Below are 26112 nucleotides of genomic sequence, written 5' to 3' on the forward strand. Positions count from 1 at the left end.
TCTTTGTTTAAACCTCGATCAGAGCGAAAGTGCTGTCCAGCGTCCTGTGTGACAAAACGCCAGTTTAAATTTCAACCATTGTGAAGGAATAGAAAAAAACGCCATCAATATGGAATAGGCTTTTGTGTCGTCGTTGACGCAGTGCTCAAGTGCCACCTAGAAAAAGAACCCATCGAAGTGCTTCCGATCTTCCGGAAAGGCATTCGTTTGGAGGAAATTAGCGAAATAGTGATGCAATAGTAGGCGACACTCCGAAGAAGTAACGCCTTCTAGATTGGAAGCTAGATCCGTAATCCGTGTTTTTAAGTTAATAATGTCCTAGCGTTGAGCGTGAGTTTTCATCGTCTTTCGTCGACAGTGTGCAATCGGGAAGTGAATGTGAAATCAATCCGTTTTTTCAATAATTGTGATCCTTTTGTGTACAAAAAAGAAGCCATTTTTAAAACAAAAATCGCAATCTTAGGAAGGGACAGAGAGCAAAGCTACCCCAGCGACAAGAGTTTCTATCTACTAGTCGGTCGGTTTTTTCAAACAGCAGTAAGTACTTACACTCAATGTAGCGTCCCCCCATTCGATAAACAAGCCCAAGCTCAGAGTCTCAAAGACTGTAACTGAAAAAGAAGAAATTTTTTGTTTACGATGAAAAGCTGAGCTTGCGGACACCACTACAAGCAAAGGGTGTCACAGTGCTCCACAGACCGTTTTTAACAGAAAAAAAAAATCTTTAAATTCGCGCTCAGCAGTCGGTTTCTATGGCTAAGTTGCATTTCTTTGCAAAATTTTAAAATAATATTCGTACAGACATTCCACAGTTATGGATCACCTAGAGGTATTTTTCAGAATAAAATTTGATTAAAAATCATAGTGACCCTGTACAAAACTACATTACCTCCCTGAAACTGCAGAATATAATTGTTTTCGGGAATACACCTCAAAATTCGCGGTTATTTACGTTTAGAAGTACCTAGTTAAGTATCGATTTCTATAGACATTTCGAAGTCCATCCTACAGATGTGGATCAGTGGGAGAGGAGAATATTTATTATGGATAAAATCGACTCATATTTTGGATCAGAACACTATAACAGCAATTTATCTACGAGGTAAATGAATGGTGTGTTGAGCTATCAGTAGGGGAAGACGTGGTAAGACCGCCCGCCTAAGCAATTTATTTCATATGTCAAAATCAAGAACCAATAAATTGTATTTCGACGCAGCATGTTGTTTTTTGAAGCCTTAGGCATGATAAAAAAAAATTCACAAGTGTTGTAAGGCTTGTCACGCTTGGCTTGACCTCCTCCCCCTCCCCCTTAGAGCGTGACATAATTTGCGCATGACCTCCCTCGGGGTAAAAACGACCACCATGATTTTCGTATACAGTCAAACCTCCATGAGTCGATATTGAAGGGACCATCGACTCATGGAAATATCGAGTCATGGAAAAGAAATCCTTTGGAAAGCTGTTTCGTGGGACCATCATAGCCACGAAATTCGGTATTAAGTTTGTTTCCATGAGTCGATATCGAGTCATAGAACATCGATTCATGGAGGTTTAACTGTATAATTTTGCGAAAAAATATATATCAGTTCCCTGTGATTCTATGAAGTATAATGTTTTATGAATTCTACATTGATTAACGTGGATATTGAATCATTTTGATTAGTAATTTATCAGGTAGTTACAACTTTGAAAATAGCTTAGATATTTTATGGTATAAATTAGGGGTGGCCGGTTTTGCGCCGCTTGCGCAATTTTTATAATTAGGACCTTATTTCAAAGCTTAATGCTTACAATCCATATTTCACATTTTGCTAGTATGCTGTTCCGCTCAAGAAAATTAAAAATTTCTGCGGAAGAAATGGTCAAGAAATTTTCTACAGTGAGCTCCATTTGAAATGACATTTATTTTCAACTGCGTACTGCGATCAAAGAAAAATGCCTTTCTTGACAATTTCCTACAAGAAATTTTCGATTTAGGTGGGGATTGCTCATCAAACCTTCCGGTCCGCCTCATAGTTACGTACTATTTGGTGCTGGGTGTAGTTCTTGTTTTTCCAGCTGTATTGAAAAGCATGAGCCATAGTCTTTGGCATACAATCGGGTCTTTCTTTAGCAGAAAAGAACCGAAATGTCTATCGACGACCGGTGATTGCTAGCAGATATAGTGGAGAGCTTGTCTTGATACGTTCATCGCTTCAAGCTAGTTGAAAAACTGAATACACTGATTGCCTGTCGATCAGAGCCGAACTAGGCATAGATCGTCTACATACATCTGAATCTACATGTCTCCGATGTATTACATCGTTCCAGGTGGGAGTTATCTGATATGTGAATATGGTACCATAACAGAATTTTTCATCTGGATGAAGTGATAAATCATAATATTCCGCAAACTGTATCACACATCTACATAATGTATTGCGTGAAGTTAAGACACAGCAGAGTATTGGGTACATAGGACCAAGTCCCTGCCGGGTAGCGCGAAACTGATGAGCGATAGACAATAGAATCAACAACACTGCCATAAGGGATAGTAAGCATGTGACTATTGTCGAAACAATGATTAGGAGGCAAATCAACATCCCAAGATCAAATTTTTGTTACAACCCAATGTAGGTTAGGTATTATTAAATTAGGCTGTAGAAAATGATAAATATCTGATCACTTAGGAATGTGTTGCGAGGTAATAAATGCTCGTGATTTGTTTTCTTCGAATACACATGTATAAATTGATAAAATTTAACCCAATGTATAATGAAATTAGGTTCGAAGAAAGGATTAATATTTGATCACTTAAACTTTACGCTGCAAGATATTCTTAATCGTTTTTCTTTTCTTCTGATGTACAGAAATAACTGGTATATTTAGCTAAAATAATGAACAATCATACGCATAGAGCCTACGGGTCATGCAGTTAGGATTGAAATTAAAATAATATTGCGCATTTCTTTCACACCACAGGTTTATCGCAGAAGTTTTTACATGTGCGGAGGCGTTGGTAGAGGTGCGCGATTGCGTCGAGTCGGGTCGGTGTTTTCAGCGGACTCATTTTTCGCAAATCGAAGAATGAGTGCTCTGAGGGCATCAACATGATTCGATGAGGTCCCACACTTTTATTTGCGCTTTTGCACTTGTAAATGTCTTACTAAATAGGAATACTTTGTGTTAGGGAAAGTGCAGGAGAATAAAATATAATTCATTGGAATTTTCTGATAGAGGCAGAGTTCACATGTTACTTAGGTATTTAAAAGCAAATGAGAACCACATTAAATAATAGATAAACACTAATGGTCATATTTTTATATTTTCATTTCATCGCGGTCCTCATTGCTCGAGCGGAGACGACAAAACTCGAGGTGGATAGAATCGACGCAACTACGACACGGAAAAGAAACAGATGAGAAACTATCGATACATTTATTCAACTATAAAAACCACGTTTTAACGTAATGACTTTATTTCTTCTCGTTTCAGCAATCCAACAACCAAACCATCTCTACTATCTTTTCATTTCCTCTTCGTTACATTTATAGTCCCTCTGGCACTGAATCGTATGACGCATTCCGCATTTTATTGGCGATGTCTTTGCTGTACGTTGAGCATGGTGTCGGAGGTGATGTGCTGTGTAGAACATCGGATGTTCTACACGGCACGCTACTTCCGGCATTTTGTTTGGCGTGCGGGATGGGCAGTGCTAGTGATGATATGAAGGCCGCTATTCGGTTTAGTGCCAGAGGGACTATATCTATTTAATGTATCTGAAGCTTGTGGGACCGCTTTAATTCCGGCGCCTGCTTGTGGAAGATCCCGGTGTGCTAAACGGTATAGGACATGTTAACGGGGGAGGCTTGGTAGGTCCTCACCCAGCCCGTGTCTAGATGGGCGGATAATTGTCTGCCAGGGTGTGGATTGAGCAATTACAATTACAATTTCCTACAAGAAATTTTCGATTTAGATCAACCTGAATATCGACGAGTAGAAACTTTGTTTTTGATATTTGTTATGAAAAATTTAATGTAAATATCCCATTAATGGTTCGGAATGTCAAAAATCTTGTGTTTATGGATAGTACTTGGTTTGCTTTCAAGAAACCGCTATTTTCATGTCCAACTGAAGGTGGTCTGTCTTGCACCGGCGGGCGCTCTCACCCCGTCTTTCCCTACACGCTTTGCTTGGGCAAATATTTACGATGTCAAACATTTGTTTGGCTCTGTATTTTTCCAAGCCTGATAAGGCAGCATCCACAAATTACGTAACGCTCTATGGGGAGGGGGGAGTAGACTCAAGCGTTACGGCTCATACAAAAAGCGTTACGGAGGGGGGGGAGGTGTCGAAAATTTCCAATTTTTGCGTTACGTAATAAATGGACGCTGCCTAACTTTAATGAAAGCATGTCGGAATCAAGTCAACTTGGATTCATGGTGGTATGGCTTTAAATGCCCCACAGTTATTAATCAATGCTTCAAAAAATATGGTTGACATTTTATTCCGTTTTGCGGCGTATCCATCAGAAGCAAAAAAGAAAAAAATACCAAATAGATTATTGAGGCATTCAAATCCTGTTGATCGTGTGTTTTTTCGTGTTGAGTAAATCGACTATCGACGTGTAGAATCCAACGTTGAAAAGAAGTATTGCTAAGTAATTCAAAGAATTTGTTAATCGACTTAATAATACATGGACGCCGTAAATTTGTATAATTATCGCGTTCAATCGTTCAGTTGTATGTGCATTGTTGTTCCAGTGAGACTTCAATAATGATGATTGTTCTAATAATTAATCATTGATGTTTCGATGAGTATGCATATAATGTCATGTAATGTTTTTGAATTAGTTTTAATTTTTCCTTGAGACCTTTTGAGTCTGTTGGACTATGAAAGAAATACAAATCCAAATAAGTATTGGGCAAAAAATGCAACTTTACCGATTTTCCTTACAAAATGATTAACTTTGATAGGCTTACTTACTTGATACTTGATGGGCTACAATTCGCTACGATGAATCTGCGCCGAATGGATGAGTCTTCTCCACTGGGCTCGGTCCTGGGCCAATCGCTTCCAGTCGCCCTGAACGTTAAGTGCCCTTAAGTCCTCCTCAACCGCAAAAAGCCATCGTGTGCGCGGCCTACCACGAAGTCGGCGGCCTCGTCCGGGTTCTCTGTTGAATATTATCTTTGCTTGTCGTTCTTCCGGCATACGGGCAACGTGACCAGCCCAACGCAGCCTGCCGTGTTTTATGCGCTTGACAATATCCACCTCTTTATACACTTGGTACAACTCGTGATTCATGCGACGCCGCCAGATGCCGTTTTCTAGTTTACCGCCGAGTATTGTTCGCAGCACTTTACGTTCAAACACCCCGAAAGCTCTCCGGTCGACTTCCTTCAATGTCCATGATTCATGGCCATAAAGGACAACCGGAAGGATCAGTGTCTTGTATAACGCGAGTTTTGTTTTCGTTTGCAGGCTACGGGACTTCAGCTGGTTACGGAGCCCGTAGAAAGCCCGACTCGCAGCTGCAATACGTCTTTTCACCTCGCGGGTAACATCATTATCGCATGTCACTAGTGTTCCAAGATACACAAATTCTTCCACCACTTCAAACTTATCACCACCTAGCACCATTTCGCTACCACTAACACGTCCGGACCCACGTTGACCACCAGCTATCATGTACTTCGTTTTTGTGGTGTTGATCGTGAGCCCGATTCTCGCTGTCTCCCTCTTGAAAGGCACGAACACCTCTTCCACTGCCCGACGGTCAATCCCGATGATGTCGATATCGTCCGCGAAGCCAAGGAGCATATGAGAAGTGTGATAATGGTACCGCTTCTCTGCACACCGGCTCTCCTGATAGCACCTTCGAGCGCTATGTTAAACAGCAAGTTAGAAAGAGCGTCACCCTGTTTCAATCCATCTAAGGTTACGAACGATGATGAAATCTCGTCCACCACCCGCACACTTGATTTTGATCCATCAAGCGTTGCACGAATCAGTCTAATCAGCTTCGCCGGAAAGCCATGTTCGGACATAATTTGCCACAACTCGTTTCTCTTCACTGAATCGTACGCTGCTTTGAAATCTACAAACAGATGATGAGTCTGCAAGTTGTACTCCCGGAATTTATCTAGGATTTGACGCAGGGTAAACATTTGATCCGTCGTTGATCGGCCCTCTCGAAAACCAGCTTGGTATTCGCCGACAAAGGACTCCTCATACGGTCTCAATCTGTTGAACAGAACTCCAGACATGATTTTGTACGCCGAATTAAGGAGTGTTATCCCTCGGTAATTGGCGCACTCCAGTCGATGCCCTTTCTTGTACAAAGGGGAAATGAGACCTTCCAACCAACTAGTAGGCATTTGTTCTTCCTCCCATATCCTCGATATGATACGGTGAAGGAGTTCGTGCAGCTGCTCGCTTCCGTGTTTGAGAAGTTCGGCCGGGAGCTCGTCCTTCCCAGCAGCCTTGTTGTTCTTCAGCCCATTGATAGCTTTTTTTACCTCATCTAGCGTTGGAGGTTCCACAGCCTGTCCATCGTCATCGATTTGAATTCTGCTACCAGATCCACTTCCATTATTTCCATTCAACAATGACTCAAAGTACTCTTTCCACCTGGCGGCCACCATTGTCTTATCCGTCAGCAAGTTTCCTTCGCGGTCGTTGCACATGGCGGGAGACGGCGCTGTTTTTCTCCGCACACCATTTACGGACTCGTAGAACCGTCGCATGTTGTTCTCTTCCATAGCTTCTTGCGCCTGAGCAATTACTGCCTCTTCATGCTCCTTTTTCTTTCTGCGATGGATCCGTTTTTCGGCTGCCCTTGCTTCCTTGTACCGCTCTCTGCTCTGACGGGTACCAGACACCAGCATCCGGCTTCTAGCCATGTTCTTCTCGTTCGTCATTCTCTGGCACTCCTCGTCGAACCAACCGTTCCTTGGTCTTCGTTGAGCAGTACCTACCACTTCTCGCGCTACTGTGCTCACTGCTCCGTGGACTGACTCCCACAGATCGCTGAGGTTGACGCTTTCGTCGATTTCGCTAATCCGCTCGTCGAGCTTTTGATGGTAGTCCGCTGCTACACCATCTGCTGACAGGCGTTGGATATTGAAACGCAACGATTGTCGATTTCTAGAACTCGAGACGGTTGATAATCGCGCTCGAATTTTGCTTACAACGAGATAGTGGTCTGAGTCGATATTAGGACCCCTGAAAGTTCTAACATCGATGACGTCGGAAAAATGTCGGCCGTCTACCAGAACATGGTCGATTTGGTTGCAAAGTTCGCCATTTGGGTGTTGCCAAGTGTGCTTGCGGATATCCTTGCGTGCGAAGTAAGTGCTACTGATGGCCATCCCCCTGGTGGCAGCAAAGTTCACTAAACGTAGGCCGTTGTCGTTGGTAACAGAGTGAAGGCTCTCTTTACCAATGATAGGGCGGAAGAAGTCCTCTTTTCCGACCTGCGCATTAGCGTCGCCGATGACAATTTTCACGTCGTGTTTTGGGCATTCTCCATAGGTCTTGTCTAGACATTCGTAAAACGCGTCCTTCACGTCATCGGGTTTGTCGTTAGTCGGTGCATATACGTTGATCAGGCTGTAGTTGAAGAACTTGCCCCGAATCCTCAATACGCAGATCCGCTCGTTGATCGGCCTCCACCTAATAACGCGCTTCATCTGCTTCCCGATCACTATGAAACCGACTCCGTGTTCAGCTTTATCGCCACCGCTGTAATAGATGTTGTATTTGAAAGCGGTGTTAGCGACGGGATCTACCGCTCTGAATTCACGTTCTCCAGATCTTAGCCAACGCACTTCCTGAATAGCAGCCACGCACACGCCAACTTTTCGCAATTCACGAGCCAAAAGGCTCACTCGTCCAGGTTCATTTAAGGTCCTGACGTTCCAGGTACCGAGTTTCCAATCATAGTCCTTATTTCGTTGCCAGGTCGGTTGCCGAAAATAACGTTCGTTTCTTCTTCTTTCTCCATTTTTCGTGGTGGATAATGAATTCGGTATGCTACCTTACCGGGGTCGCGCTACCTACATCACGTTGATGGGACTGCCATCTTAGGTGTAGCTGACGTGATACAGCGTTTCGTACTCAGCCGCTGGATACCAGAACAGACGCTGTTTGAGCCGCACTTCCTGGTGTACAGACGCTCAGAACGCACATCCTCACTCTAGCTGATGTCAGAAGGACAACAGTGCCCAGGCTGCACTACCAGCTAAGTACGCAACCCTTAGCTGGCGGTCTTTGTCATCATTTGACCCGTGGAAGCGCGAGGTAGGAACTTGTGAGGACCAGAGCTGTGTTGGACGCTCCTTCCTGATTGTCGACTCACCATTTTGCAGCCTGATAGGCTAGATTTCAGTTATTTAAAGACCGGTTGTAATGAAATTTTTATAGTACGTCAGACATAACTTAAATTTTAGCATATGTTTTTAAATGATTTTTGCAATTACTACTTCAAAAGGACCCGGAGCCTATTATTGGCACTTTTGATTCAGTTGGGCAGTGGGGATTATTGGAAGCTACAGGGCTCATATTTCGCAGCAATATTCGTCGTACTGAAAGGCTTATTATTGCAATGTTAAACATTGAAAGTTTGAAATAATTCGGCAGCCCATGCCCAAGTGAATCATGGAATTGCCTAAGTAGTTTTGCACCCTAATAACGGTTTGGTTTAAGTAATTTAATAATTAAATTAAAAAAGGATTTAACTAAAAATAGGAAAGTCCTACCTACACAAAAATTATCCCTCAAAAACTTGTTCATTTTGTCCAAATCTACAACTTTGCTTAAGATATCGTAAAAGTATTGCATCAACGTCCATTATATAAAGTTTGTCAAAAAATTCACTTTAGTCAAATCGTTATTGCTTTTGTACTCGTGATTGGCAAAAATGGCTCAAAAGAATATGTTGAAAATCAGGTTAGTCCGAAGAGCTGTGAAAATTCCATTCAAAACGGTCTATAAATAACTGATATCTAAGTTTCTATAATTGACTGTACGTAAAATCTTAAAAGTTGCAAGTGTGCGCTGGTTAGCATATAACGCGTAACAAGAAAAACATAATTGATTCCTGGGAAAATTAAAATAGGTTCAGCTAGAAAACTTTCTAGGCAATGGTTCAAAAACGCCTATGTGTGTCGTTAAGTATACCTAGTTGTTTTGATGGCAGTGCCGTTCAGTTAATTTTTTAAAATTAATTGACTGAAAAAAAAAAACTTGATGTAGGTACCATACAATTTTGGACAATTGCAGCATGTAGGTCTTTATTTCTTTCTTGGTTTGAGCTGAGCTTACGAAAAATAACCCAAGTAACCACAAGCATTATAACATTGCACGTATTCTACTGCATTAGAGCATTAACGCTACATTACAAATGTATCAATGCACTAATATTACTTTATGAATCACTTGGTTGTTTTATAAGGCTTACGGCAATCCAGCTGCTTTATATGAGCAGTGATACAATGCTGCATGGTTAATTGGGAAGTTAATCGTGAAAAAAAAAAACATTTGCGGCATGTGATTGCATTAACGATATGAGATGCATCAATAACACAGCGTAACAAAAATGGCATTTTTGCGTGTCTCAAGGAGCAAATTATGTTTCTTTCGTTTTGGGTTGCTGAGTTTATGCAATTCTCAGAAATACTCCAGCACGTCACAACTTAGAGCTACATGATATAAAACACTCGTTCCATTAATGTTCACATAAAATTTAAAGTATGATTCATCAAATTTTTTGATGATCTAATTCACCAAGAATGCAAAATAGGACTTCAACTTTAATATAAGATGTATTTTATTTCAAATTTAACGATTAATTTGAGGGCAAATAGACTTTTTCAACATGCTCAAAATCTGCATACAAAACAATTCGTTTTTTTTTATATGGCAAAATACAATACTTTTCAAAGTCATCAAAAAACACCTTTCGAGCATCGAAAATTGTATGCACAGTTAACTCTTCCTTACTCGATATTCCGTATCTCGATATCGAGTTAGAGAACCATAGTAAAAGTTGGTTTTCATGGCTAACTCGATGGTCCCTTAGATCGCAGTTGCACTGGTTTTGTGTTCTGTAAGTCGATACCTCCATAACTCGATGGTCCCTTCAATATCGAGTAAGGGAGAGATCACTATACTTTGTTGATAAGTATTGTTTAACATGTCAAGCGTGTGCTAGAATAAGGGCGTAAGTCGCATGATCGATTTCTCTTCATCGATCCTCTCTTCTGTGAATAAAGGTGACAAGATGCGGGTTTGTTGGCATTTTTTCACTTCAGGACGCTAGGCAGCAATGCAATCTTGCCTCCTGAGGTGGAAAACTGCTGACAAACTTGCGTTTTGTCGTCTTTATTAACGGAAGAGAGGATCGATGAAGAGAAATCGATCATGCGACTTACGCCCTTATACTAACACACGCTTGATGTATAGATTGAATTTTGTTGCAAATTAAGCAAATAAATTGCCATACAAGCTGGTAAACTTGCATTTCCAACTGTCAATATCTAGAAAACAAGACGGGTAATAATATGATTGAAAACGGCAATGTTCCGTAGTGTACTGTATATAAAATTTATGCTTTTAGATGTCTCAAAAAGATATTGGTAATACTTTTAGATACTTTATCAATCTCTGATTTTATTTGAAAATGTAGCCTTATTCATGTAGAGGGCTTAACTCCAAAAAGAACCACACAATTTTTGGCAACAGATCTGATGGAGATTTTTTTCTTATACTAACGGTCTGGGGAGCACCGTGGGTTTAATCGAACGAACGCGAATAGTGGGAGAGAGCGACGTCCCTGGGGGTGACGAACGGGAGAATCGCGACGCCTTGAGCCAAGGGGCTGTTTCACAATACCGTTTTTCTCTGTTTTGTTCGACAGTCAGTAAACAGAAGAAGAGCCGAACGCAAACGCGAATCGCTTGGAAAAAGACTGCTAAATCGATCCCCGAAAAGCCAGCAATAAAAGAGTGCATCAGAGAAGTGTGAGGAGCCGAAGTGAAGAGAGTGACGCGAGAGCCGACGAATGATGATGATGGTCAACCGGAGGTGAAAGTTGAGAAACACATCCAACAAACATCTGTGATATATGTGTAGATATTATTTTAATTTATTTTACAAAAATATATAATATACAACACACATCGCAACCACCGCCACACCATCTTCGTGAGGACGAACAACAACTCGCCTCCACGAAAAATCATCAGAGTTCAAATTATCGTAACTTTACATACACAAAAAAGCGAAAAGTACGGAGAACGACTCATAACTTGATTCCAAAGGTGAGTACCTATTTATATCCATTAGTCACCCATCGATAACACAATCGTCCATCATTTTTTTCTAATGCTGATGCAATTTTCCATTTTGTAATTGTAATTTGCCAGTTAGGGAAGTTTACGTCGTATACGTATGTCGAATCAGGTCACTTCGGATTGGCTTTGGTCAACCAATTTGCATATCAAAACAGTAGCTTTTTGCTGCAACAAAACACCCCTCGTCAATCGCCGTCAAAGCCTGATTGGGGCTCTTTGTTTGCTTATCGCGCACAGAGCTGACTGGTTTCGCATCTACCTACTTCCGAACGCGATTCGCTTAGCTCTGCGAGAGCCGAGGTTTCGATACAATAAAAAACTAGGAAAATGATCACTTTGTTTTGAATATAATTTATTTGCTCTAAAAACACAATACAGTAATGACCCGATTTTGTCTATAAACATATATTTTCAGGAATTCCTCTAATATTTCTCAAGGAACTAAGATTTCCCTGAGAAGCTCCCAAATATTTGAAGAAACAAATATGCGTTAATACACCAAGGGATTCATTGACTGTTCCAAGAAATCATATATTGTTCTTCCATAAACTAATCCAAAGATCCCTCTAAGAATTCTACTTATCACACTTACAGGTTTCCCTTAAAATTGTAGGAATCTGCTTGAGAGTGATTTGTTCAACTCTTGTTAAACCAAAATGTTTATTGGGAATTTCTCCAAGAATAGCATTTTGAATTCCTAGGAATGTTTCAGGAACACTTCGATAGATTTTTTTCAGGTATCACATAGATTTTTTTTTTCTTAGAATACTTCCAATAATTCTTCACGATGATACTTTATAGGTTATTTATTTTAGTTTATATAAATTTTACCTAGCTGTTCTTATCGAGGAATATCAAAATATTCTTAACGAAATGTATTTAGGAATTGATGTTTTCTAATGTTCCCTTGAATTTTCGTACCTTCAGCAATCTCCTGTAAGATTTTTTCTTCAAATAACTCCAAGTAATCTAACAAAATGTCAATGGATTTCAGAGCAGATTCCTTTAAACAAATTTTTTAGAATTTCTGGTTTCCAAAGACCAATTTCTTGAATGATATAATTAGCAACCGAGAAAAACTGAAAGCATACAATATAGGGAACCTCGAAACATCGGATTGTGTTAAATGTGGAGAAACAGGTTCTAATTTACAGCGCATAAAATCATGCAAAGAAGCCAAAAAAGAATGGAATTGATGTAGCCATGTTATCCATAACAGATTAAGGCGACACGGGAGACCGTGTTATTTTCCCTATCTTTTGTCTCACTCTAACAAACATCATCAAAACTTTGTTAAAGCAAATCTCGAATTCTAGTGAATCGATGAAGCTGAAAATCTATTGGGTTGTGCACTACATATATAGAATCATAGTGATACATTTTTTGCATCGATATATGGAGTGGTTCTTGGGATTTGCTTCTTCAAATGGATAGGGTGATTATGATGACGTCCCGTGCGGCCTTAATGTTGTGAATGTAAATGATTTAGAGGATATTCTGTAATTTAAAGTGCAAAATGCAAACAAAAAAAAAAGAACAGAAAGCGGCATTATGTTGACTATTCGAGCAATTTCATTCAATGTGGTAGGTCAAGCACAGTCTCTATTCGTTTTCAAGAAGTGAATACGGGATCTGAGATGGAACAACCGTTGTTTGTATGAAAATAATTCGGAACTAGTTTAAATATTTGTTGACAGTAAATGATAGAAAAGGAAATTGAATTAAGGGATTCTGATTTTCTGGATTCCCGAAGAATTTGTTGTTTTCAATTAATTTAATGAGGCGTCGTCACAATTTCTATAGAATTGTCTGAGTATATACTTAGGAAAACAACTGGGCACATTTATAACAAATGGCATGGTAAAAACCTGGAATAACGCTTGGACCCTTATTCAGCACATTTTCAAAAACGTCTTGCAAGTTTAAAATTGAAGTCATTGGTATTTTTTTAGTATTGAGTAGTGTAATGCCCACTATGAAAATCATACTACACATTACTGCTTTCAACCTGAAGCAAATTCAGGAAATATCCTGTCCATTTCGAATCTATGAAAAAAGGTCGAAGAACAAAAAGAAGGGACAGGTAGTCGACCCCCTGACTTTAGTACGAATGATGCTTTTCGTTTCTCGCACTATGAACGAAGAAAAGTTTAAAATTGTTCGATTTCCCGTCTGCATAAATGCACATGTTATTGGCTTGGTCTTTCGATTGCAAAACAAGCTACTGGATTTCTCGTTCTAGTAGCAATTTTCCTAGAGACTCGTCCAGAAAATGATTCCTACGTGGAGGTTCTCCAATAGATTCCTACAGGTTTCCAAGAAATCCTGCGAGAATCACACACATTTTTCCAGTAATTGTTCTATGAATTCGTTTGAAGATTATTCCGCTTCAGAAATTTCTCTATCGGTTTTTTAAAAAAGCACTGATAGAAGCGAGGATGAATTTCCTTCACACATTTTCTCCATAGATTTCTCTAGTATCCAGAGACAACTCCAGCAGACTCTTCGAAACATTTCTCAAGTAAATTTTCTGTGTTGTCTTCCACCAGATAATGCTACAATTCTTCAAATTATTCCTATATAAATTTGTCCAGAGATTCCATCCGAAGTGTTTTTAGAATTACTGCAGGCTTTGTTTTTTTTTTCATTAAATATTGTAACAGTGTAACTGGACATAGAAACCCTCAAGACTTCCTGGAAAAGGGGTCAACGTTGCGTAAATGACTACACGTTCATCAGCTAGTGACATGCCAATTTGAATTGTAAATGGCGTGTTTTAAAGCAAGATGTTCAAAAAACCACTTTTTTATACCCTATGAAATTCATAGAATGAAACATATACTAAATTCTGTTATCGGCAAATTGTATTTTCAGCAAACTTTTAGCAGACTTTCTATTTTGGATAGCGGAGATTCGAATGGATAGCGAGATCTCAGTTACAATCCATAACTAGATATTTTATATCACAGTATCGAGAATCAATAAGGAGGTACCGAAAAGTAGTTCTGATTAATGTTTTTTAATATATCTTTTACTATGTGGCAAACATATAACATTTGTTTCTTGAAATTTGAATGGACCAAGATAAAGAAATTGGGTGGGTTGATAGTTAAATGCCTATCGCTTCTGCTTCCCAGGCAGGAGGCCGTGGGTTTCATCTCAGACACGTCCCTTTCGCATAGTTGTAACATAATTTCTACATCATCAATTCTATATACAGGGTGTCTACTACCTGGAAAAATCTGGAAAACCTGGAATTATCAGGGAATTTTGTTTAATCTGGAAAAAATCTGGAATTCTCAGGGAATTTCGGATACACTCAGGGAATTTTTTTTTGAACAGTAATACAGTAGACTATGTCGTTTTTGGGACACAAAATCTTCTCAACCAAAAAAATTTTCGGCTGCGCCGCTATCAAACTGCCAGTTGACATGTTCAGTCCTTAGTTAATCAGCATAAAACATGTTTGGACAAGGAATTAGAACTTTAGATTGTAATATTGGTAAAGGCAAGTACAGTTTCAGTTGGGTGTCGTTCATGCATGAGCAGTTGATTCGTTGAAAATATTCAAATTTATTTATAAACAATGTTTGTTTTGCCTGTTATGCAAGAATACTAAACTTCGTCGGAAAAGAGCAACAAATATAACAGGTACGAAAAATAGAACATTTCTCATGTTAGCAAATTTGTTTAGAGTCTTGATCACTACTTTAATGCAAGTCTGTATTTTTGGTAAAGGTCTTTGAAGTACCTATTTTAATAAAAAATATCGTTAAAGTAACTTTTTTAATTTGCTTATTTGAGAGTTTTCGAAAAAAAATCGTATCGTCATTTTTTCACGAAACCCTTCAATAATTCCTAAGCCGATTTTTTCATTTATTCCAGGCATTTTTCTAAGATTTTTTTCAAATATTTATTCTCTTAGGAATAACTCCAAAAACCCTTCAGGCATTATTCGATGATATCTGTTATAAACGTTTCTAAGAATTCCTCGATAAATTTGACCTATAGTATTCCTCAATAAGTTCCTCCTGAAATTTTTATAGCATTCCATCAAAATACTTTTGTTGCGTTTCGATCATATCTCTAATAAACTTTCAAATAAAATTGCCTGATCTCCATGAATTGTTCAAATCTTTAATAAAAAATCAGAGTTTTTGTTCGAATTATTTCAAGTAATTTCTTCTAAACGTCTTGTAGGGCATTATTTAGAGATTCTAATGTTTTTTCTTAGCAATTTATCAAGAATATTCTAGGAAGAAAATTGGGAGATCTTTCAGTGATCCTCGTATGAATTCATCAAGGCGTTCATAGAACTTACACAAATTTCATCTGAGGTTACTCTAGGGTTTTATTTCCGAATTCCAGATGTAAAAAAAATCTTCAAAACAATCTGAAAGATTTCCTTAAAATTTCCTTGAATGGCCGCAAAAATATTTAAAGATTTCATTGAAAAATTTATTAAAAAAAAAATTGAAAGAATTCCTGAAGAAATTTCAAATTCTTGAAGATGCTCTAAATGGGAATGCTGTAGGAAGTCCTAGGAAAATCCATGAAATCATTTTTGGATAGATGATTCCTGATGCGGTTATCCATAGAAAAAACTAGACTGAACTGTTGAAGGTATCTAAGGCGAAATTCTTCGAAGAATTACTTAGAAAGCTAGTGAAAAATCCCAAAACAAACTCTTAAGAGATGTCACGAGAAATTCCAAAAAATCCTTAGAAATATACTTAGGTATGTTCAACATTGGCATTAAACTCTCATCTCATGATTCCTGTTAGGTTTCTTTCAGCAGTCATATATTTTTTTCAAGCTAGAGGTATCTAAACTTCTTATTTCTAATTTAACCATTCGCTACCAGCCCTGATTTCCCTAATATAATAATCTATTTTCTCCTTAAGATCCAATAGATTATTTTTTTCATATCTAACTTTGATGATTGATGACACTTTCAGATAATTATATCAAATCAAATTTTGAATGTTTAATTTTGATAAACATTCTTGATTTTCGTAGCAATTTATTATAAATAACCAATTTTGTTGATTTTGTTTCACATTAAGAACAAAACAGATTTTTTATTGAAGTAAATAATACTTTGAAGTTATTGTTAGATCAATTTATTTTCAAGGATACCTATCATTTAAAACAAAAGTTTTTATTGTTCCAAAATTAATCATTCGTATATTATGGGATTTTTTCAAATCTGGAATTATTGTTTAAACCTGGAAAACGTGGAAAAATCAGGGAATTTCATTTCTGTAAATGAGTAGACACCCTGTATATAGTGCTAGAATTGAACAAACCGACTTAACCGCTTATCACAGTGGTATCCTTACGGTCGAGTACGTCATCCATCACTATCAAAGGTAGTGTCGGCGCCGTTATCAACCTAGAAATAATAATTGTTAAAAACGTGTCAATCCAGGATGTTATAGTAATCAGAGGAATATTTTTCAGTCCTTGTCAGGCATTGCAGAATTCGCTCTCATTTGAGTATGAAGCACGATCAAAGCAAGCAAAGAAAAACATCCCATCTGTTGCGGTCTACGATCGTCATTGTATCGCAAGGTGTAACAAGTCCGATAAATGGAAGCAGCGAGCGAGAGCCCCAAAGAGAGAGCTATGATAAAATCCATTTTTCTCGCTTGTTTACCGTTGGGGATAGGGGTTTTTCTTTACTGACACGATAAACAATCTACGAACTTCCAATAGCAATAGTGCCCCCCAGGCTTGGAGCATGTTAAAGGGGTTTTATCATGCACTACTATCCCCCCAATCTGATCAAACTTGTAGCAGTATACGATAAACAGTCTCTCATAATGTGCAGCATGTTATGATAGTTACCGAGAGCGATACGTGAGAGATTCTCTCAATTTTCTCAGGATTCAATCCCTGGTCCTTGTTACATATTAAAAGTTGTGAAAAGTGATAGGTCTCGGTATTTTCAGTTGCCGAGAATGACAAGGAAAAAAAATAGTCGAATTCAATAATTTGTTCTTCAATCTTTTATTTGGTTCTCTAGTTTTAAAAAGTAAGGATTTCAGTAATGCTTTTACTGTTCTCGACAAGGAATGCGACGTATTTATCTATATAAAAATGGAGTGGTGTTTGTATGTCACGAAATGGCTTCCAAACGGGTCAACCGATTTGAATGATTACTTTTCTGTTTTGTTCGTCAAGTGTTCCGACGTGTTTGTGTGCATAAAAATCCCAGGATTTTCACCGGAAAAGTCGAAAAAACGGGCGTGAACGGAACTGTCATTTTGTATGGGACGATCCATAGCGTTTTTCAACAGCCTACTTGATGGCAAGACGAAGTTTGCCGGGACCACTAGTAAAGCATAATTTTGATGGAAATCCACTGGAAAAGTTGAATAAAGGAGTAATACAAGATTAGTGTTTTTTATGGCAATTTTTGCATAGCCTACTGGGCAGTAAAGCGTTTGCTGGATAAACTAGCTATAAATACAAATATTTGTTGATATAAATTTATGGAACATCGATCATAAAAGAAGAAATCTGGCTTATTTTTTATCCTGCTCTATGAGCCATTGGTAACCAAGTGTGTAGCTTGTTGTTAATGAGCACACGAATCGATTGACACGTTATTTAACAATGCAACGAAGATTAACAAATCCCATTCTATATCCCAGTGGTGATAGTTGTTATCTTGATTGATACATTTTCCTAAAAAAAAAAACAAGCTACACACTCGATTACCAATGGCTCTTAGGGCGAGATCATAAGTTATGCGAGAAATGTATTCGAAACATGATGTGATGATTTCAAAAACGATACTGTTCAGCATGATGCAACATTGCTAACCCAAAGTGCAACTACATACATACGATTCGAACGATGAGGGATGAGCTCATCGACATTGGCAACTAGTTGGTTCCTGTTCTCTGCATTGGCGCAAGCTATGAGCCGTCTCAATTTTGAAGGGCATAAGTCTTATCACCCACATGAATCACCTTTCGCAGGTATACGTGCATCGCATGATTGGTGACCGTCATTTGGGTGACATCGAATTTCTGAGTTTGAAATTCACACAATATTGGGTTTCCACAACAGATCATCCAAATTTGTTTCGATATGCGTCATTTATGCTATCGGAACCAAACTGGATCTTGAATATATCCCCTCCTCGCCTCACACTTGGTAAAAATGGTAGTGTAGGAAGGTAAATACGAGTTGAAGAGTCGCAGTGGCCTGAAGGACGGACTGCAAGTCGTCGTCGTCGCCATCGACGCTGCTTCTGCTACTGTTTTTGTTGTTATTGCCGTCAATTAACCGCGCATTGCTGCGTTTCGAACGTTCATCGAATTCGTTTCGTTTGTTCAATTGCGCTTTGAAGGACTTTCGCAAGCACAGTTCACTAACTTCTGCTCTCGTGTAGTGTAACTATAGCAGCTAGTTGGAAGTCATCCCAGGGCAGCCACCTAGTTCTGTTCCTGGTCCAGCCAATTGGTTGTTCTCTGGATCGCATGCAGAGATCCGAGAGTAATGACCATCAGATGATGATGGTCGAAAGAACTAGGATTTCTCTTCGCTACAATCTATGTACCGCAAGCAAGGTCGTCTGCTTTTGGTAGATTGTTCGCTGAGCATGAAGTCAAACGATCGAGGTTTTCAGGAAGTAGGTGTTGCCCGTCGAAATTATATTCGGATGAGGTACGGGCTTCGTATAGACGAAAACAAGAAAAGACATTGCCGAAAAGGACTGGGGCTTATGTGTGGGTAGAAGCGTAGTGGTGGTGCTTGCTGTTGCTGCAGCAGAAGACGCAGCTGAAGGAACCATGAGTCATCTTCGCCATTATCGCTGGTTGATTTGATGCCAAAGCAGAGTTTCTCAAACGATGGGTCGTCAGTCACTCAATTGCGGATCGACGGAGTATAACTCTCGCATAACTTATTATCTCACCCTGAAAGTTGTTTCTAAGAAAATGAATGAATCAAGCTATAAACTATCACCACTGGGGGATAGAAGAGGATCTTATTTTCATCGTAGCATTGTTAAATAATATGTAGGCGATCTCAATTCTTTTGACAATCATCATCAGTTTTTATATTGGTCTATTCTTTTGCCGAAAAACAACGAGCTTCACACTCGGTTACCAATGGTTTTGACGGCGAGATCATAAGTTATGCGAGACTTCTTTTTAATGTTGTGCCCCAGCTTTTCAGTATCAAATCGACGTAAGTAACTTTCATACGGTTTTGAGAAAGTTAATTAAGAATAATTCCAACCTTTCTTCTAAAACTGTTTTAAAATGAATCCCCTTTTGAACATTTTTTACCGTGTATATCGCTTAAATTTTGCATGCAATCAGCTCGCGTTAAAACACTAGGTAGTTCCTATCATTTCCCCGAAAAAATGTATGACAGAATGACAAACCGTTTCAATCAGTTACGACGTTTTTGTACCAGTGTAAAATCGACTCAAGTAGTGTTTTGTTTTGATTCGTGGTTAAGTCACTTTGTCTCCCATACAACGGAGCGGCGAAAGTAGCGGTTATGTTGCGAAAGTGGAGAATCTCACACTTGTCTTTTTGTAAATCCGGAAATTAAACGTTCTAGAAGTTATAAATCGAGTTTGTTTAGAGCGGAACGTGTAGAATTTCGTCTTCGAAACACGTAGGATTGATAAAGTAAGTTTGCTAACTTTTATGATTTGAGTCTGTTTGAATAAGTCTTCGAGAATTATGTCCCTGCATTCCACTGTGATTTATTCTTGGAAAAAAGTTATGATGAAAACTATGATTTTTAGGGGCCATTCACATACAACGGCATATATCTCGAAAAGTAAAAGAGATAGAAAAATCGTGTCTTCGACAAAGTTGTTTCAAACTGCCAAATCTACAACTTTGCCGAAGACACCATATGTCTATCTAAATGTTTTAAAAAATAGTTTTTCTATCTCTCTGCTTAGTGGATTGATCACAAAACTTTTTTCGTCAAAAGTCGCGCTTTAATATTCCAAGAAACTTCTCCGAACAAACTATATCGCTAAAATCAACGGTTTGGGCGCTATTCAAAAAGCGCAAGAAATCGAGAAAATAAAACGTGCGAATCTTCCCTACAATTTTATGGAATTTTGGTAAATAGTATGGAGTGTTTTTATTTTTTTAAGCTGCTGGACAGTTTTCTCGCATAGTCTGTTGCAAGATTTTAAAATTGTTCCGGGTGCGATTCTGACGGAATCTTGGGGCTTATCTCACTGAATTTTAAATTAGATTGTGACAGAAACATGAGAATTTTTTTTTCATAATTCTGAGCTCTGATGCAACAGTGAAGTCATGGAGACACAATCTAGAGTATTATTACAAGTATCAGAAATGCAAAGCCTTTTTAAGTTTTTTTAACCTTCGGGCTGTCGCGCTGTTGTACTTTGTACAACAGTTGTGATTTATATGCTATCATTTTGCAACAAAGATATCTATCGACACCAAACCAAAATGTATTCCTCAAGAATCTTCTTGAGAACAATACTCGACAGTTTTTATTTACAGTATGGCCCTTTATTATACGGTAAAATCAACAAATGTACATGGAAGTCGCATAATAATGAACGCACTTTGTACGGTTCGAGGAAACCACAGTTTGAAATCGTCATATCTCAAAATAGATGATAATATAGAAACTAGGGGTTTTCAGTAAAGCTGTTCTGGAGGTGAAGCGCTATCTGATGGTACCTAATTTAGTTCGGAATTTGACCACTAGGTGGCACTAGTGGGCATGGAAGTTTTACTTTTGTTTTGCAGATATTTCAGGATCCTGACCATTTAGAAGGATGTCGTCTTCGGCAAAGTTGTCTAGTGAGCATGAAGGTATCAGGTATCAGAAGGCCGGCTCCAAAGGCACGTTCCCCACCAGTTGGGAGATTTGTGCCATCGCCATATTTGAGCCTATTTCATCATCTACCCGATGGGAGAGGAAAGGGAAGGGAAAGATGGGAGGAAATAGGAGTGGGGTCCCTTGAAGAGGGAAAATCGCATAAGCGAAATGAGAGCATGTAGCTCCATACCACAATGGGTTCGAACAGCGCCCTAAAAAGGGCACTGCAAAACGCATGAGCGTAAAGAGAGCCTATAGCTCATTACCACAGCGGGTTAAGAATAACAGAATGTCCTGAAGATTCAGGCTTCTGTATTCAGTTTCACTTAATAAGTGTTTACCAAGTAATTGGAATCGCATTTGCGCAAAAACTGGACAGTTACATATCAGGTGATACGAAGTTCCATAATCGGAGTCACAACTATCACACACAAATGAGTCAGCACGCTGAATATTTGCCATGTGATAGTTGAGTCGGCAGTGGTCTGTCAACGCTCTGACCAAGAGACTGCTATTCTGCTTTGACAGATTTGTTAAATACTTCGCCACCTTTGGAGATGGCTCAGTAATATACAATTTTGTTTGACGACACGACTCCAAACTATTCCAATATTGCTTGTGCTGAGTTGCCGCCCAAGAGTTTATCTGAAGCTTCACCCAGCACTTCGAAATTGGAATAGCCGGCTCAGGGCCAATGAAGTCATGCGATGCTCCATCGCGAGCTAGCTCATCAGCCAATTCATTTCCAGCGATGGAAGAATGGCCAGGTACCCATACAAGGTTTACAGAGTTGACTGAATTCAGTTCCTCAATTTGAGTTCGACATGCGATAACAAGCTTCGACCTTGAGTTGGCCGAAGCGAGAGCTTTTATAGCAGCCTGACTATCTGAACAGAAGTATATGACTTTACCCATTACGCGCTGTTGAAGTGCTGATTGCACTCCACACATGAGAGCAAATATTTCCGCCTGAAAAACGGTGCAGTTTCTACCAAGTGAGTAAAACTGATTCAGCCTTAGCTCACGAGAATATACTCCTGCACCAGCTCTACCTTCAAGAAGGGAGCCATCAGTGTAACATACTATATTGTTTGATATACTTCTTTCCAAATAGCCAGACGTCCACTCTTCCCGTGAAGGGAATTGTGTGGTAAATGTCCTGTAAGGAAAGTTACAGGCAATTGTGAGATCACTTGGAGCAAGGACAATTTTGTCCCAATTCACCAAAAGTGGAAACAACGAAGTGTGTGTAGATCTACGATTCACTGGATTTTTCTCCAGTAGATCCAGTACCCATAAACGGTAAGAGCAAGAAAGTGCTTCTTGTTTAAGATATATGTGTAGTGGCGCAACGTCGAAAAGGGCCTCGAGCGCTGCTGTGGGAGTTGTAGAGAACGCACCAGACATCGCCATCAAGCACATTCTTTGGAGATGGCCCAATTTTGATTGGATTGTTCTCACTTCGCCCTTTTGCCACCACACAAGACATCCATATGCCAATATTGGTCGAACAACTGTTGTGTAAATCCATTTGATATATTTGGGTTTGAGGCCCCAAGTTTTACCAAAGGTTCGCCGGCATTGACCGAAGGCCATACAAGCTTTTTTGACTCTGAAATCAATGTGAGCTGTCCATAAAAGTTTGGAATCTAGAATGACTCCGACATACTTTACTTGATCAGTCACATTAATCTCAGTGCCAAAAAGACGTAAAGGTCGAATTCCATCGCGGTTTCGTCTTTCCGTAAAAAGAACAATAGATGTTTTATTCGGGTTAACCGAAAGGCCATATTGGCGACACCAACTCTCGACTACCTGAAGAGCACTTTGCATCAGGTCGAATAGGGTGCTTATGCACATACCAACTATCAGAGCTAGATAGTCGTCGGCAAATCCATAAGTTGGAAAACCGCAATTATTGAGTTGCCTCAATAGCGTATCTGCTACGAGATTCCACAAAAGTGGTGACAAGACTCCCCCTTGGGGGCATCCGCAAACACTCAATTTTCGAATCGCTGCTTGACGCAATGTCGAGAAGAGATGTCGGTTTTTGAGCATTTGATGAATCCAATTGGTAATCATTGTAGGTAGCCCATGGTTTCGTGCGGCTTCCAATATGGCATCGAAAGACACGTTATCAAAGGCACCCTCAATATCCAAGAAAACACCCAAGCACGATTGCTTCTGAGCGAATGCTTTCTCGATATCGTATACAACTTTGTGTAAAAGAGTCACAGTGGACTTTCCAGATTGGTAAGCATGTTGATTCACATGAAGAGGCATGTTTGCCAAATAAACATCACGGATGTGATGATCGATAATGCGTTCCAGACATTTCAGAAGAAAAGAGGTCAGACTGATTGGTCTAAAACTCTTCGCTTCCTCATACGACGCACGTCCTCCTTTTGGGATAAACTTTACAGTAATATCACGCCAGGATTTGGGAATGTACCCGGTAGCAAAACTGCTTACAAGTAGCTTTTTCAAAACATGTTTGATAGACTCAAATCCCTTTTGGAGCAGAACAGGATAAATCCCATCCGCTCCTGGAGATTTGAAAGGAGCAAAACTATTAAGTGCCCATTGAATCGATTCAGTAGTTACGATACTGCGAGCCGAGGCCAGAGACTCGTAACTACATGAAAAGACATTTGGTTCATCCGTAGATGCTATGTCCACACATCCGGGGAAGTGTGTATTGAATAAACATTCTAAAACTTCTTCATCGGAAGAAGTAAAGTCACCATTAGGTAAGCGAATTTCGTTCACTTGGAAATCCTTAGATTTTGCAAGAATTTTGTTCAACCGACTGACTTCACTCAAACTGGAAACATTTGTACAAAGGTTTTTCCAGCCGGATCGTTCAGCAGAACGAAGAGCCTTCTTGTAAGCCTTGCGAGCTGACTTGAACGACTCTGATCCAGTTGAACGGCGTCTGTTCCAACTCCTTCTACATTGTTTCCTGAGTCTAGTCAGATCGGAATTCCACCATGGGGTCCCTCTTGTAGTCTTTACAGACCGCAGAGGACATGCTTCTTCAAAAGCTTCCGTAATGTAGGATGTTGTAGTATCAACGGCATCATCCAGATCACTTGGATTTTCAATGGACGGAGAATATCCATGAAATTTGGTCGCAACCAATTCAATGTAGAGTTCCCAGTTTGTTGACCGGGGATTCCTAAAACGCAAAGTCTGCGCAGTTACATTTGAATGTTCAAAGAAGATGTAGCGATGATCAGATAATGATTCCTCATCTGATACATGCCAATTCGTCAACTCGTGACTGATTCTATTCGAGCAGAGCGTTATGTCTAACACTTCTTCTCTATTAGAAACCATGAAGGTTGGGCGATTGCCTATGTTAAGTAATCCAAGGTCTGTACTACTTAAGTATTCCATCAGACTGGAGCCTCTCAAATTGATATCCGAGCTGCCCCAGATGATGTGATGAGCATTGGCATCACTGCCCACAATCAGCGGAAGGCCTTTTGTTACGCAGTGTACGACAACTCGTTTGAAGTCATCCGTTGGGGATGGTTCATCATGTGGTAAATATACCGAACAATAGACGTATTTCCTGTTGAGGTCACCAACAGAAACATCGATTGTGACAGCACATACATCTCTGGTAGTTAACTCAGAAATGAGTGTAGCAACAATTGCTTTATTAACGAGCACGCATGCGCGGGGCATGGAGCGCGAGTTTGCCATTTCAAGCTTGCTAAAAGTAGCAAAAACTGGGTCCACAAGGTTACCTAGATAGAAGTTCCCTCTACGAAAGTAGGGTTCTTGAACTAGCGCCACTTGGGCTGCACCATTTTGCATGAGTCTGCAAAGATTGATCGTTGCTGTTCTTTTATGCTGAAGATTGATCTGAGCTAACCTAACCGTAGCCACTACCCAAACTAGGCAGGATTAAGCTTTTTGCAATCTCAGCACGAAAAAGACCAGCAACGAAAAAACCAGATCGGTATCTATTTAAAGTCTCCAAAGGCGAAAGAGCACAGAATACACTGTGTAAAACGCATAATGCGAATCCATATAGGTGATAATTTAAATTAAATGTCAACATATTCATAATCCCACCCTTATTAAGCCTCAAGATAGAGACTGAAGAAGGGCAGCCGATTATCTCGGAGAAACACAAGGTCACCTGCACCATTGCTCCGGGTAGCACAGGAAGGACTCAATACTGTGGAGGGCGCCCTGGTACCCCACAGGCTCCGTTTGCGGTTAGGTTTTATTTAGACCCCCCTAACCATTCATTCTTAGGCACGGTACGCATCACACCATAAATTAGGGGTCACCTGTGAGATGGACTTTTACCACCGGAACAGGCAGTCCGTAGTGTTAATTCTTAGCCAGTTGAAACAACCGCTACCGACACTACGCGGCTATCTAGGCTGCTCGGGAAAAGGAGGTTAATATTGATGATTAACTCCTGACGTGCCCAAGCAGCCACAATGTCGCGCTGTTGTACTTTGTACAACAGTTGTGATTTATATGCTATCATTTTGCAACAAAGATATCTATCGACACCAAACCAAAATGTATTCCTCAAGAATCTTCTTGAGAACAATACTCGACAGTTTTTATTTACAGTATGGCCCTTTATTATACGGTAAAATCAACAAATGTACATGGAAGTCGCATAATAATGAACGCACTGTGTACGGTTCGAGGAAACCACAGTTTGAAATCGTCATATCTCAAAATAGATGATAATATAGAAACTAGGGGTTTTCAGTAAAGCTGTTCTGGAGGTGAAGCGCTATCTGATGGTACCTAATTTAGTTCGGAATTTGACCACTAGGTGGCACTAGTGGGCATGGAAGTTTTACTTTTGTTTTGCAGATATTTCAGGATCCTGACCATTTAGAAGGATGTCGTCTTCGGCAAAGTTGTCTAGTGAGCATGAAACTTTTGTTTGCAG

General features: G+C 39.6%; 1 protein-coding gene across 1 annotated transcript in view; it reads left to right on the forward strand.

Annotated features, from left to right (window-relative positions):
* LOC5565589 (cyclin G) overlaps nt 1–26112 on the forward strand; it is a 75642-nt gene continuing 49530 nt past the window's right edge. The window contains exons 1-2 of the mRNA XM_001649915.2: nt 1–537; nt 10901–11303. The gene's annotated coding sequence lies outside the window, so the exon portion shown is untranslated. The remainder of the gene's footprint in view (nt 538–10900; nt 11304–26112) is intronic.

The sequence above is a fragment of the Aedes aegypti genome, chromosome 1 (genome assembly GCF_002204515.2).
Source record: "Aedes aegypti strain LVP_AGWG chromosome 1, AaegL5.0 Primary Assembly, whole genome shotgun sequence".
NCBI lineage: Eukaryota > Metazoa > Arthropoda > Insecta > Diptera > Culicidae > Aedes > Aedes aegypti.